Genomic DNA, 15,978 nt, shown 5'->3' with positions numbered 1-15,978 from the left:
TGACTGGGAACTGAACCAGTGACCCTTTGGTTCGCAGGCCGGCACTCAATCCGCTGAGCCACACCAGCTAGGGCCACAATGATTTAATATGTCTTTTAATAACCTAAAGAGATTCCATTTCACTTACCAGTGTCAGGAGTCAGTGGTTCACTTGCCTGACTGGCTGAAATACTGACTTTAGTTATGGCCTATTGTTGGACTGGAAAGATACCAGAGATAATTCTTGACATCATTTCCTGTTCTACTCTAGGGGATAAAAGTTAAGGGTTCCTAAATTTGATCTAAATGTATTAAGTGTTAGAAATACTGCCCTTGGGAGGGGGAGAATGGCTAAAGAGGTGAGGGGATTAAGAAGTACGAATAAGTAGTTACAGAATAGCCATGGGGATGTGCAGTGCAGTACAGGGTTGGAAATGTACATGACGTGGGAGGGAATGGAGTTGCGAGAGAACATGCGTGCATGGCCCATGGATATGAGCAATGGTGGGGGGGTTGCCTGAGGGAGTGGAGGCCTGTGAATCAAAGGATGGTGGTTCGATTCCCAGTCAGGGCACATGCCTGGCCAGTTCCCAGCAGGGGACTCTCGAGAGGCAACCATACACATTGATGTTTCTCTCCCTCTCTCCTTCCCTTCCCCTCTAAATAAAATCTTTAAAAACAACAACAGCAAGAAGAACAGTGACAAGGGCACTGCAGGTGATGCTCAGTATGTACAGCATGGCGAGTGACGGGTGAGCCAAAACAGAAGAAGGGGCTGTGAGAGGACTGTGGTCCCCCATCCTGGAAAGTCCCTACAGAGACACTTGTCACAGTAAGTGGTAATGAGAGTTTTTCAGCAGTCCGCCTTGCTGTTTAAGTGCTGGAGTACTGTGCGAAGTATTGCTAGTATGGATGAAGGAAGGGATTAGGCGCAACTTCACCTGTGTTGGTAGGGACAAAACACATTAGATTTTTAGTTACATAAAAGGCGACTGTCCATGAGGATGGAGTGAGTGTGTGGAGCTGGTACCACGTAAGAAATGGGGAACTGCTTCCCTCTCTGAAGAACTTTCAGACAGACTGTGACCCGCCAAGGCAGGGAGACCTGGAGGCCCCTTGGGGCTCCGTGGAGCTCAGGTCGAACACCTCACTCCAGGGGATGGGGGCGGAAGGCTCAAGCCTTGCTGTCATGCTGCTGTGTGACTCACTCCACTGTGTGACTCACTCTGCGTCCAGCCCTCACCTGTGCTGGGGCCTCTGGTTACTTCACCTCTGGGGCCTGCTGAGTAGACCTTTGGCCGGAGCAGAAATGGCCAGAAGGAACAGTGAGTCTTCCCAGTGAATCATATTTACATTCTTGTGTCCCCGCCTGCAATCTGTCCAGTCACCCGCTTGAGGTCCCAAGCAGATGTTTGTGTTCACATCACGTACAATTGCATCCCCAGCATGAAGCTCATTAAATAGCTCACACCGTCCTTAAACAGCTCACACCTTCCATACCTGTTCATTCTCAACACACTGGTGGCCCACCTCCCACCAAAACGAGTCTCCTGGAACAAGGGGGCAGAGGTCTCCCAGTTCCAGGAACTCTGCCAATGATGTATTTCTCAACACAGGCCAGGTAAAAACAGAAGCCCGCAGCATTATGGATCCTTCTCGGGGCTGAGATCCTAGGAGAACCTTTAAAGAGACCTTAAAGCTCATTAAATGATGGGAACACACTAGAAAGTAGAGGAGGCAGGAAGGGAGGACTAGAGGGCTTGAGTTACCTGGAGAGGGAGTTTGGACCCTGCTCTTCAGCCAGGAGGATGACTTCTGAGCTGGGAGAGGCCCTGGCTTTGGGAAATGTGTGGCTGCTCTTTGCAAGGTGGCTGAGCTGGGAGAAGTGGCAGAGGGGACGAAAGAGGGGTGGGGAGAGCAGCCCCGGCCAGAGGTCATGGAGGCCTGGGTTGGGGTGGGCGGTGGCCTCGGGACGAAAGAAGGAACACAGGTAGAGAGATTCTGCATGAGGCTCTCTGGCGTCCCACTCTGGTCCCCTCCCCTCTGTCTGCAGCAGCCCTGGCCCTCTCCAGGCCCGTGTTTTTCACTCTGGAGGACACATATGCTTGGCGTGCACCTCCAACCCTTCAGGTGAGACTCATTCATCCTCGCTGCCCTGTCTAGACATGGCTCCTCTGCAAGGGCCTTTCTGACCAGCACACCCAGTCATCTGGCACCTCCACCCCTTAGCTACCTTACCCTCGAGCTCAGCGCAGCCTGTATTTTTCTGGGTGATACTGTGTTTGTTAACATGACGATCAGTGGGAATGCAGGGTTTGTGGCCTGGCTGGCCGGAGGGTGGGGACACCAAGGCTACCTCAGGCATGGTGGGAGAGGCATGTCTGTGTCAGCTTGAGGGAGACGCCTACGCCTCTCCCAGCTGTGGGAGGATGCCGCCGCTGCACAGACATCATTTTGTTCTGTCTGGTAACCCACCTCACTACCGGAAGGCTGGGGCTCCCCTCCCCCGGCCACCCCGCCCCGCCCAGCTGTGCTGTTGTGGGAGAACCTAACTGGAGATGGGCAGAGCTGAGAGCCCAGGGTAAGGAGAGGTGGGGGGGCGGGCTGCGAGGGAGCTGCTGGCGTCTCCCCAGCTCCACTCTCACACGGAAGTCACGTCTTCCACTTGGGAGCTGCTAGAAGTAAACATACAGACTACTGCCCCCAAGGAAACAGAGCCAGAAGGGGTGCACCCCGCTCTTTCTGTCCCTGGGCTTGTTCTGGACCTGCTGCCTTGCCCTCTGTCTGAGGGGCACAGCCATGGGGAGCTGACCAGGCTCGGGAATGCCGACAGGACGGTCGAAGTCACCACTCCCCTTTGCCTTCCCCGGGGCAGGAATCCTGGGGCCTCTGGGACCAGTCAGAAATGTGACAACTCCGGTTTCCATGGTGGCCCAGCACCCTGTGTGCCTGAAGTTCTGACCTGCCCACACCAGACCAACCCTCTGTGGCTGTCATGGCGTCTCTGAGGCTCCTGGGCCTCTTCAGCCTGCAGCCTGCTCCAGACGGAACTTCAGACTCAGCAGCGCCTGGGCAGGGGGAGGAGCGGAGAGCAGTGCTGGGAGAAGAGCTGGGTGGAAATTTCCATGGCTGTTGTGCTTCAGCAAAGACTGCAGCTGAGGCCCTTTGGCCCCAGCAGACACCAGTGGGCTAGAGATCATCGAAGTCCCACACAGTCACCCCTCCTCATTGTCCCAGATCCTCATCACTTACTGGCCCACCCTGAATTGGGGCCAGAGCGCTGGCGTCCCCCTTCTAGCCCCATTTGCTGCCAGGTCCCTAGTTCACAGGACAGGCGCCAACTGCCATCTTTCCCCCAAGGACACACCTGTTCCTGAAGGTGGGAGCCCCACCCGGTAGGAGCCAAGTCCAGTCTCCTCCTGCAGGCGGCCGAGTGGCCAGTCCTTCCTGCAGGGCTGGGGCCTTTGTGGTTCAGTGACCTCCAGAGCACTCTGTCATCACACCCTTCACTCAGTGACTCATCTGTTGTAACCTTAAGCTACGGCATATGACTTTTGTTGTTTGTCATTGTCATTTAACATCCTTGAAAACAGAGTGGGAGTCTTCCTGTAGCCCTGCCTCAGCTCAGAGTAGCTCGCACACTGCTTATGTAGCATCCACAAAGTTGACCCTGTGTGGCCTGCACCTGGAGCTGGGGACTCTGGGAAGCCCACCTCACTCCACGTCCCAGCCGCTGGTTCTCAGATCTGCCAGCAGCCCCAGCCAACACTTTCCCAGTAGGAGTCTGGCAGTCATGTTTGCAGGCCCTCCCTCCTTCCCTGCCCCCAGCCTGGATCCCAGCACAGCCAGTTCCATGGGCTGAAAAATAAGGACCAGGCCCTGGGCCCTGGCCTCAGCCTCCCCTGGGCCTGTCTGGCCTCGCCCACCACGACACCCTCAGCTCCAGCCTAGGGTACCCTGGAACCAACTTGTGTTTCCTCCTTATTCTTCCCCTCAGCCTAAAAGTCGCCCTCCTGGCTGGTGAGGCCTTCCTTCAGCTCCCATGAAAACCATGGCTCTCTCCCTCCTCTGCACCCCATCCCCTGCCGCATCTGGTCCTATAAGACTTCAAGCCTTAGGGAGCTGTCTTGGAGAGAAGGGCCCCAAGAGAGAACTCCGAGCCTGAGCCTGTGACATCGGCAAGTTACCTAACCTCTCTGGTTCAAGTTCACTCCTCAGTGAAACAAGGGCGGTTAGTGGCGTGCCCTTTACTGGGGCTATGAGGTCATCAGGAGCCTGGTACAGTTTCAGCTCATGATGTATGCTACAGGTGGTGGCTCCCAGCTTGGACTTGGGCTGTCTTCCCTCGCCCTGAAGCCCAGACGCCTCCGGGTGAGGGGGTTAAACACTGGCAGTGACTTCATCCCCCGCCCCTCCCGCTGGAAGCAGGAAGCAGGCAGAGAAGCTAACAAAATCAGGCTGAAGGCTGGGTGGAATTTTCCAGTACTCATAAATAGGACCAGTCTGAGTAGCGAAGGGAGGTCACCATGGAAACGGTCACGTGTGCCTGCCTTCTGGTTATTCCAGCCTGGCTTTGAGGCCTATGACACAAGCTCTAGGCCTCTTCATTGGCTGCCACTGCCTCTTGCCACTGAAACCTAGCAGGAGATTGGCCGACTGCAGTTGCTGGGCTCGAGTTGCTGGGTGAGCCTTCCCCACCTCCACCGGGAACCTGCTGGAAGCTGTTGTTTTGAACCTGAGGAAGAAGGAAAAGAGGCTGCCAAAGATGTTGCCATAGTAACTGCTTTCCTTTCTGCCCTACTTAAAGTTAATAGCTGACTTGTTTGTAGTTGAAGGACTTTTCCAAAGGCAGACTGTGTGTCAGCCGTTTCACACTAACCTGACCTCCTTCTTTCGAAGGGGAGACCCTCAGCTTCCAGGGTAGTCCAGGAATTTCTGCGCCTTCACTTACAGCTGTGGTTACCAGGCCACCCAGGGGGGCCTCGATTTCCTTCTGTGAAATGAAATACAGGGTGAGGCAAAAGCAGGTTCACAATAATCAATAAATGAGAATACAAGAATAAACCGTGTTTCATGTACTCACAACTGTCAACCCCCTTCCCCGCCCCCACCCCGCACCTATTCCAGGGCTCACTACCTTCTAAGGCCGGAGGAAGGCTCCCACCGGACCAAGTTTGCAAGCGTTGGAAACTGTAAAGCCCTGCACACTCGCCTTGCGTCTTTAAGTGACTGGCATTGACATTAGCACAGGGCAAAACGGCCCTGTAAGGTGACATAGACACCCTTTCCCCCCAGAGCAAAGCTCAGAGCCCCAAGAAGGGTGGGGGCGGACTCTGTAATTTCCCTCTTCTGCCACCAACTGCTTTCTGGGGCCATCAGCAGTTCCCAAAGACCCCGAGGGACTTATTTTCTCTTTCTATAAAGGGTTCCTCTGTAGCTGATGTCAGGAGGCCCATTCCAGCCCTGGCATGCCATCACCCTAATTGAAGGCCTGCCTGCTGAAAGGTTTGCTTAGGCTCCGCCGAGAAAGAAATACCAATCAGCCATAAAGCAGGCAATAAAGAGCTTTACTGGGGTGTGTGCACCTGGGTGAGATTCCCCGGTCTGCAGAGTGAGGCCGGGGAAGTCACACCCAAGCAGCGAATGTCGTGGGGTTCTATTTTCGTTGGCTCCCCGTGGGAGCTGGGGATTGGTGCCCTCTGAACAAAGCAGCAATACAGCATTGGTGGTCTCTTCCTCGGACTCAGGTTACTGTGAGGATGTCCATTTTGGCAAAGTCCAGCCGGAGCTTCCTCCTATCCCCGCCCACCCTAACCCCTGTGTTCCACAGTAAATCTGTGGAACTCACCATGCTCATAGGAAGTAAAAATACAGGCAACCGCCCTACACCTGCACTTTCTGTGAGGCGGCACTGGTCACATGTGAGCTCAATTTCACAGCAACCTTAGAAGGCAAATACCATCATTCCAGAGCCCACCCATTTTACAGATGAAGAAACTGAGACAATCACAAATAATCATATAAATTCAGCTGAGCATTCTCATACTTAAAAACAGCTATACTTCTTTAATATTAATCTTAAAATATAATGTTTTTTTCTTTCTCTCTTTTGCTGTTGCCTTGTTTAGTCAGGGTCTAAACAGAGTCCACACATTTCCTTTCCTTAAATATTTTTTCCTTTTTATTGAATTTATTGGGGTATATAGTAAAAAAACTATACAAATGTCAGGTTTTGTGTGCCTCTTAAGACTCCGTTAAGTTCTATAGGTTTCCTCCCCACACCTTTCTTTCCCCTGCAATTTAGTTGCTGAAAAACCTGGATTGTTTGCCTTTGGAATTTTGCACGTGTGGAGTTTGCTTATCAGATTCCTCACTGTAGTGTGATGTGTTCTTCTGGCTTCTCTGCACTTTTTTTTGTTTTTTAGATTTTATTTATTTATTTTTAGAGAGAGGGGAAGGAAGGAAAGAGAAGGAGAGAAACATCAACATGGGAGAGAAACATAGACTGGTTGCTTCTTGCACGCCCACAGCTGGAGACCTGGCCTGCAACCCAGGCATGTGCCCTGACTGGGAATCAAACCTGTGACCTTTTGGTTCTCAGGCTGGCGCTCAGTCCACCGAGCCACACCAGCCAGGGCACTTCTCTGTATTTCTAAACAGGTGATTGTATCTAGAAGCTTCACTATTTGGGTTCCTTTTTTTTTACAAGAATATTTTATGAATGGTGTTGAAAACATCCACTCTAAAAATAAAATTAGTAGCCCTGGCTAGTGTGGCTCAGTGGATTGAGCACCAGCCTCTGAACCAAAGGGTCTCTGGTTCAATTCCCAGTCAGGGCATGTGCCTGGGTTGCGGTCCAGGTCCCCAGTAGGGGGTTAAGTGAGAGGCAACCACACATTGATGTTTGTCTCCCTTTTATTCTCCCTCCCTTACCCTCTCTCTAAAAATATAAATAAAAATAACAATTATTAGCCATGTAATTTAAAAAGCTGGGAGCCATACTGCTCTGAAGGGCATTCCTTGGTTCCAGGCCTCAGCCCTGGATGTAGCCAGGATGCCAGTAAACGCCTTGCCGGCCCCTGCGGAGCTGCACCCGCTGCGTCCTCTTGCCCCCCCCCCCCCCCCGCACTGCGGGTGTCTCAGCAGCACCCTGAGAAACGGCGACTCGGGGAGGAGAGCTGCCGTGGTCAGCCACCACACCCCTCCATGAAGACCTGCGTGAGAAAGTTCTTACAAACAGCCCGCAGAAAGCTCTTCCAGAGAAACTGGGATGTTTTTCCTTATGAACAAAGATGAATCAAGTGACAACTTCTGTGCCCTTTCCCCTGGGCCCCCAGGAAGCTCAAAGCCGTAACTGAGGCACAGCTTGGACAGTGACCTGGGATTTCATGGCCTTTTCCCTAGCCTTGTCTCCGGTCCTTTAAGCCTGCCTGGACTCTCTGCCCGATTTTTAGCTAGCGAAGGTATCTCACTCTCACGTGTGTTTGAAAGCCCATTCCAGTCCATTGTGTAAAAGGTGGGCAGAAACTTAAAAATTAGTAGCAGAGCAGGATCTGGCCTTCCTGATTTCTAGCTTCAATTCTTTATACAACTTATCCAACAAGCAGCATCCACGCAAGGCACAGTGAGTGAAAACAGGGGCCCTGCCTCGCTGGAGCTCACACTCCAGTGGGAATCAGGAAACAGTTTCAATGAGGAGCAGCCTTGACAGTGTCCCGAAGAAGGTGCAGTGCTGGCGTGAAGAGAACAACGTTACACAGCGTGGACGGGGAAGGCGACATCTGAGCAGAGTTGAAGGACCAGCATGAACCAGTTTTCAGAAGAGATGGGGGAATCTGGACAGAAGGGAAAACAAGGGGGAGCAGATGAGGCCAGGGTCACAGAGATACTCCTCTAGGGGCAGGGCTGCTCCCCAAGATGAGAGGGAGGTTCCTTCCCTCAACCCATGCAAGAAATCTCCCAGTCAGGCCATGTGTCCTTGGCTGATGGATGTGAAGTATGCAGCTGTTGATCGCGCCTCGAGACACTGGCGTTGAAACATGTCCATAGCCTTCTTCATGGGCGCCCCAAGCCTGCTGACTCTGGGGTTTAACCTCAGACAGGCAGCTCCTAGCATCCCAGCCTCTGCATCACGTGCCCTGGGTCCTCCTGCTCCGGGAGCAGTGTCACGAGGGGGGAGCCAGGTTTTATCTGGACCAGCACAGCCCCAGAGGAGCCAACCCTCATCCCCATTGCCACCAGAGAGCAAAGCTGGGAGGTATGGGTTTGGGCTCAGGATTCAGCTTTTACTCGGTGTTGGTGTATTAATCATCACCAAACACCTTGGTCAAGTCCAAACCACAAGTGGCCCCGCCTTGCCTTCTCCAGTTTGTGAAAATGAAGGTGTGGTGGGTACTGATGGGGAGGAAGCCTGGGGGGGGGCTGTTAGAGTACAAAAGAGGGCTTTAACCCAGAGGGCGAAGCTAGGTGGGCTTCCACGCGGAAGTGATCCATAAGCTCAATTGGTGAGACCATGAACCAAGAGGCTTGGGACTTGGTTTTATTACTGTAAAGACATTATCCTCATTATCTAAACCAGTGACCAGTCTCTGCCACATAGTAGGTGCTAAGTAACATTTATTTTTTTAAAGACTTTATTTATTTATTTTTAGAGAGGAGCAAAGGGAGGGAAAGAGAGTGAGAGAAACATCAATGTGTGATTGCCTCCCGTGGGCCCCCAACTGGGGACCTGGCCTGCAACCCAGGCCTGTGCCCTGACTGGGAATCAACTGGCGACCCCTTGCTTCACAGGCCGGCACTCAATCCATTGAGCCACATCAGCCAGGGCTAAGCAACATTTATTGAATGAAAAACTAAGCCAGGCCTAAGATGATGTTAATTTAAGAACTTTCTGTCCTGGTTGAGTAGCTTAGTTGGTTTGAGTATCGTCCTCATTCGCCAAGGTTGCCAGTTTGATCTCTGGTCAAGGTGTGTGCAAGAAGCAACCAATATTCAAGCCATCTGGACACAATACCTGTGCTTTTCCTTATTGTTTACTGTGACTTCTGAAATAAGGTCTGCCTTGTGTGAAACTCAGCATGAAGCCAGAATGTGTTAGCCCCAACTCCTGTCACTTAATACCTGGCTGACACACCAACCCATGACTGATGGATGAGTGCTTGACACCTAGTAGTGCTGACAGGAACTAAAAAAAGACCATCGTGTCCTCTCCCTGAATTTAAGAGATTTGCAATAAAGTATCTTCTCTAAATGGTTTGAGTTACCCTTCTAAGTCACATTTTCCTACATAACCTCTCTCCCTCTCTCTTTCCCTCCCTTCCTCTCGTTAAAATCAATTTTTTTTAAAAAGGAAGAACTTTCTTAGTACTCAGTGAGACTGGGCAGTGGGCTTCCTATTAGTGGGAGAAACCAAGAAGCCTCTATATATGGTCTTAGAGGCCTATAGGAGCCTTTCATCCCAGGGCCATGTGAGGTTAATCAGAATAACCTGAAGTGGGCGATGGGGTGCACAGACTGCAATCCACATTCACTGAGACTCCTCCCCTAACCACTTTGAACCCCAGACCCCTCCGAGATCGCCAGCCGCGTGTCTGGTCCTCGCCCTTCTTACAGGAGGCTGCAAGTGCCGCCCCCTGCCCCACCCCCAGGAACCCCAGACCGGAAGGCTCCGGCCCGGCGGGCGCCTCTCTCTCACGCAGTTCTGGCTGGAGAAGTCGGGGGTCGCCCTGAGCTGACGCCGTTTCGAGCCCGTTGCGAGCGTGCTCGGCGCTCGGGTTCCCGGGAGGCCCGGCGGTTCGCGTCACCGCCGCGAGTGAGCTCAGTCCTTGGCCGCCCCCCCCCCACTCCCCGCGCCCCTGCGGCCAGGGGAGAAGGGACTTGGGCCAGGTTCGCAGTTCCGGACCCCACACCAGCGCAACCTGAGACAGAGGGAGGCCTTGGGGCACCACACCCCTCCTTCCTTCCGACGTTGTCCCCCCCTCCCACCCCGCCAGGCGTCCCTTGACCCAGGCTTCTGTGGAGGACGAATGACCTGTCCACTCAGCTCCCAGCCCTGGGAGATTCCCAGCCTCAAAGCCGTTTCACCACAAGTGCCAGGCCCTGTGCTAGGGGGTTTCGCCCACGCAGTATTGATTCCTGGTGCGGGGAGACAGGAAAAGAAGTGGGGCCGAGAGTGGAGCTGGTAGACGCTCCTACTCGAGGCATTCAAGAAGGGGTTGCTCTGGAGCTGGGTAGAGGATCCCGGAGTTCAGGGACAGAAGAGGGTGCGAGGAAGAGGGCAGTCCGGGTGCGGGGAACCGCAGGTACGAAACAAGGGCGCAGAAGTGTGCACGAGCGCCCCCTGTTGGAACAGGCGGGGAAGTGCGCAAAGCGAAGAGAAGGACACGCAGAGGGTATTGTCTGGGGTGGGAGGGAACTGATGCCAGGCGGCCGACGGAGTTGGGTGCCAGGGAAGGCTGCTGTCCCTGTATGAGTAGGGGAAGAGGGGAGACGTACCACGTGCGAGTGCCAGCCCTAGCTGAGGCACAGCAAGGGTTTGACAGCTGTTTTGGAGTGGGCAGGTGGACAGAAGACCAAAGGCCCCTGCTCCACTTCTCAGGCACGGAATCCCGGTTCTTCCCCACCCCCTGGGACACCTTTGTCCTGTGAACGAAAAAAGAGATTCTACGGAAAGTGACCTCACGGGGAGATCTGATGATGAATTCCCAACTGGGAGGGCCATGGTGGGTAGTCATGCCCTAGGCATATAATATTTCATAAAAGGCTTATCTTTGCCTTCAACAGGCCCTGTCCTTGTTTCTGTGCATCTAGATGAACACACCTTTGAACTAAAGCCTAACCACCCTCAGAACACGTACTCTTGTTAATGATCCTGCAATCAACCCCCCTGGCTTTCTCCCACCTCCATGGACTCTTCCTTACTTCCTTAATTTCAAGTTCATAAAAGAAGCTGCAAAACAGTTTTTTTCTCCAGAGCATTTAAGATCTTGCTCCCTAGCATATATTAATCTGTTTGGCTCAAATAAACTCATAAAAACTCTCTATAGGTCTGGACGTTTCTTGTGTTAATAAAACTTGAATCAGCTGAGCCCTGCAGCCTCCTGGAAGACTTGGGTATAACGGTCCTGCCTGCCGCAGTGCTCGGTGACCTCAGGAGAGAGCCGACTCATTCCTCTCTCCCTGCAGCCCAGCTCAGGCCTCCAGGCCAGGGCCCCAGTGGCCCCAGGCCCAGAGTGTGGACCCAGATCTCAGCGTGCTGCCACCAAGTGGGGTCAGCCACTCTCCCCCAGCTCAGACCAGTGGCTCCAGAAAATTTCCATTTCAGCAGAGAAGACCCGGGGGGGGGGGGGTTATGTAATACTCCTCTATTAAGAAAAAATATTCCAAATTTGAAAATAAGGCAAAAGGATGACTGCCAATCCCAACTTGGTGATGAGTAAATTGATAGGATGTAAATAGCTGTCAGGTAGAAAAGATGGTTTTAGTATACCTGAAATCAATTAATTGTATTAACTAATGTCATCCCAATAAATTCAATAAAGAAAAAGAAAGACAGTTTTACCACTCTGTATGTAGGTCATTAGCCAATTATGTAGGTATCTAAGAAATCTTATTCTAGTTTTTTTTTTTTTTGGTGCCTTTAAATACTTCTGTCTCTCCAGTTCTCTTTGAACTAGCTCTTCACCATACTGCTCCTCTCCTGCAGGGATTAAGTGATCTTTGACACACAGTCTATATTAAGGACAGTCACGCTTTTAGCTTTGTAAATAATATAATGCAACATTCGGGAGACTGTCTCACCAAGATGTCCAGCTGGACTCAGCTGTCAGCAAGTTAAACTTTGCTGCAGAAGTGTGTCACATGGGTCCCCTGAAACACTGCCTCTCCTACCTCAGGCTTCCACCCTGTGATTTGTTTATTATTATTATTATTATTATTTTAATATTTTATTTATTTATTTTTAGAGAGAGGGGAAGGGAAGGAGAAAGAGTGGGAGAGAAACATCAATGTGCGGTTGCCCCTCATTTGTTCCCTACTGGGGACCTGGCCCACAACCCAGACAGGTGCCCTGACTGGGAATTGAACCTCGATCCTCTGGTTTGCAGGCCCGCGCTCAATCCACTGAGCTATGCCAGCCAGGGCCTATTAGGCAATATATTCTATATATTGCAGTATGCAGAATATGTATACATATTTATATATCTATATGCACATACAGCATATATTAAACACTGTGCTTATATACATTTGTATGTACATACCACACATTTATACACAAAAATACACAACCGATTTGATTCATGTGTACACATGGCATATACACATGTAGAAATGTATTATTTTAGTGGTTGGGGGATTTTTTTTAGAAGGTATACTGGAGATACTCTTGCAACTTGCTTTTTCTTATTCAAACTAGGATTGGAGATCTATTGGGTACCTGAGACCCTCCTTATCTTTTTTTAACTGGCAATACAAACATGTACTTTTTCTAACATGGCAATACAATCCATGAATAACTAGGAATAAACAAGAAATGTGTGAGACACTATTTAGACAGTTATGAAAAATTTTGCTATTTTATAACATGTTTTAAACCAAAGGTTGTGATATTTAAACCTGTAATATCAATTTTAGAAACAACAATGAAATGTATAAAGCAAAAGTAAACACACACCAGGGCAACAGCACTGGCGTCCTTCTGGGCTGCTTCTCTACCATTCTAGGCATATTGCTGGAACTTGCTTTTGGGGGTTGAGTCAGGAAGTTGAACAGGTCTATAAATAGCTGTGACGCAGCTTGGGCCCAGCAAAATGCTGTGCGGAGGCCCCCAGGCTTTGGGAACCTGCGTCAGGAAGACAGTCAGGAGCACGGGGGAGGCTTCCGTGAGGGGGTGGGACTGTACTCAGGCCCGGAAGGATGAGCTGGTGGATAAATTGGGAAGGACATTCCAGGAAGGGGACTTGGTCGGGAGGCAGGATAATCATTTCTGACAAGGGCGAGACTGAGGGCCCAGAGAGGGGCGTGGGGCCAAGCCGGACAGAGGCCCCGTGGCAGTCCTGGCTGCAGCCTTAGGGAGAGCCGGGCCTGGAGTGAGGGCCGTAGCCGGACCATGGGTCGAGCTCCAGTTCCACGAAACAAGGGAGGTCTGGGCAGCGGACCTCCTGCACCGCTCAGAGTGGGGGCCACAGAGGTGCTTCTCTTCACTGCAGAAAGGAAAGGCCTGTACCCCTAAGGGGTCTTTCCAGAGTGTCAAAGCTGGGAGCATGCGTGGTGCAGGAATGGGAAGTACTTGTTCCACCCCCACCCCACCCCCCCGACCCCCGCTGCAAGTCCTGGCACCAGCAGAGACGCAGAGACTGAGCCCCAGAGCTCCGAAGGCTCCCCCAGGAATCAGTGGGAACTGGAGGGAGAGGGATGGACTCCTCCATTTCTCTCCCATCTCATCAACTGGCCAGTGGATGTATTTTGAGTCACAAGCCCTTGTTCTGACCCAGGTAGCTCCCTCCGGAGCTGGTGCCTGTGGGGCAGTCGGGCAGTGTGGGCAGGGGCACACCTGCTCCCTAGAGGGAGGCAAACCCTTTGCCCACGTAGCCTCACCCAGCGGGTCTCTGCCCAGCTTAGCCTAACTCAAGGATGAGGGCAATACAACCCCGACTCATTTCCAATGCCCTGCCACTGGGGGCCTTTCCACACGTGGACAGCTTGTGGGGGCCTTGCTTCTGCAACTTGCTCTGGCTCCTGCCTCATATTTGTAGGGTGTCCCTGGTTCTAGTGTGTTTCCATTTTCCTGCTGAGCTCTGCTGAGCTCTTCCTGTGTTACTGGGTCCTTCTGGTCCCACCTGTTACTGGGAGACAAAGTCACCCATGGGTCAGAGTGGCCAGGAGTTGGGTGTTTTCAACTACAGAGGCCTACACATTTTATGGCCTCCTTTAGGGCTCTGAAGCGTAGGCTCCTCTCTTGGGTCTTTCTCCTGGTCACAGGAGGGCCGTGGTCCTGGCCAGGAGTCAACATAGTAACAAGACAACATCCTTTGAGGACCTGCTATACATTGCTTTACCTTAATGTTTACCTTAAACATTATCTTCTCAAGACTTTTTTTTTAAGATTTTGTTTATTTATCTTTAGAGGGGAAGGGAAAGAGAGAGGGACAGAAATATCAATGTATGGTTGCCTCTCGTGCGTTCCCCTGCTGGGAACTGGCCTGCAACCCAGGCATGTGCCCTGACAGGGAACCGAACCGCGATCGTGTGGTTCGCAGGCCCGCGCTCAACCACTGAGCCACACCAGCCAGGGCTCAAGACTTTTATATTTATCTATGCAGTTGTCATTTCTGGTATTCTTTATTCCTCTTTGTCTACCCACATTTCTGAATTGTATAATTTTCCTCTTATCTGGTCTTCCTGTAACACTTATTGTAGTGTGGCTCTGCTGGGGATACATTCTTCAGCATTTGTATGCCTGAAAAAGTCTTTATTTTGCCTTTGTTTTTTTTAATTTAAATTTCAATTTATTTTTTATTTTTTGCAGGGAGAAGCATCAATGCATGATTACCTCTCACACTCTAACTGGGGACCTAACCTGGCCTGCAACCCAGGCATGTGCCCTAACTGGGAATCAAACTGGCGACCCTTCGGTTCACAGGCCAGTGCTCAATCCACTGAGCCACAGCAGCCAGGGCATTGCCTTGGTTTTTGAAATACATTTTTTGCTCTTTATAGAATACCAGGTTGGCACCTTTTTTCCTACCAGTACTATGAAGAATCATGGGGGAATCTGGTAAAATAGTCAGAAGAGTTTTGCCCAAGTAGAAGGCAAAATCAGACCTAGATTGAAACCTGCCCTGGTCTGACCAAAGAAGGCTGAAAAGCAAGGTCCAAAAGGGACGAGCTGTTTCCAAATTATATATATTCGTATCCCAGAACACTGTCTCCCGTCTTGCATTGCTTCCTGTGAGAAATAAGCTGTTGTCTTTATCTTTAATCTTTTTAAGTAACATGCCTTTTTTTCTTTGGTTGCTTTTCCATTCTAGCTGGTAGAATCCAGATCTTGTGATCTCTGAGAATTCTTCCTTTTAATCTCTTCTGGTGGCTCTTTTCCTGGCTTCAGATAATTTCCATACACTTATGCGTTGATCAGAACTCGGCTGAAGACCTGAGGGAGAGTTCTCTCCTTTCTGGTTCTCTGCCCTGTAAGCTCTAGCCACCTTGGCCTCCCAGCTCCCTCTGCCTGGGTTGCCCCTCGCCACGCCTTGTGCTTTGGAAACTTTGTCTAGATAGTAAGCTGAGAGAATTCCAGAGCTCACCTTGTTTTAAGATTTTATTTATTTAGCCCTAATAAATAACCAACACTGGCTGGTGTTGCTCAGTGGATTGAGCGCCAGCCTGCAAACCAAAGGGCTGCCGGTTCGATTCCCAGTCAGGGCATATGCCTGGGTTGTGGGGCAGAATGCAGTGGAGGGTGTGTAAGAGGCAACCACACATTGGTGTTTCTTTCCCTCTCTTTCTCCCTCCTTTCCCCTGTCTCTAAAAATAAATAAATATTTTTCCTGTTATTCTTTGTTTTTTTTTAAGATTTTAATTATTTATTTTTAGAGAAAGGGGAAGGGAAGTGAGAGTGAGAGAAACATTGATTGGCTGGCTCCTGCACAGGCCCTGACCTGGAACTGGGAGACCCTTACATTCAGAACTATACAAATTTCAAAGCCCTGGCCTGGATCCTAGTTGGTTAGAGTGTCATCCTGATACCCCGAGGCCGTGGGTTCAGTCCCCAGTCAGGGCACATACCACTGGGCGCATCAATAAGTGCAACAACAAATCGATAGTTCTCTGTCTCCCTTCTTTTATCTCTAAAAAAATTAAAATAAAGAATTAATAACTACAATAGGAGTTAGGAGAATTCTAAAGAAATAGCAGAAGAGCAGCCACCACCCTGAGGGCTGAGGTAGGTGCCCAAGGAAGAGGCTCCCGGAACTACAATCCTGAACAATCCACCACCACTTG

The 15,978-nt window shown here is 51.0% G+C and overlaps 1 long non-coding RNA gene across 1 annotated transcript; it reads left to right on the top strand.

Moving 5' to 3' along the window:
* The first annotated feature begins 1,969 nt into the window (after positions 1 to 1,969).
* LOC118991725 (uncharacterized) lies at positions 1,970 to 3,830 on the top strand. Its single transcript, XR_005067464.1, has 2 exons — positions 1,970 to 2,109; positions 2,855 to 3,830. It is a non-coding gene; the product is annotated as an uncharacterized LOC118991725 (long non-coding RNA).
* Positions 3,831 to 15,978: the final 12,148 nt, after the last annotated feature.

This window comes from Sturnira hondurensis, unplaced genomic scaffold, assembly GCF_014824575.4.
Source record: "Sturnira hondurensis isolate 20B ecotype Veracruz unplaced genomic scaffold, ASM1482457v3 Scaffold0007797, whole genome shotgun sequence".
NCBI classification, from domain to species: Eukaryota; Metazoa; Chordata; class Mammalia; order Chiroptera; family Phyllostomidae; genus Sturnira; species Sturnira hondurensis.
Note: the sequence above shows the minus strand (reverse complement) of the source record. Positions and strands in the feature narration are given on the sequence as shown.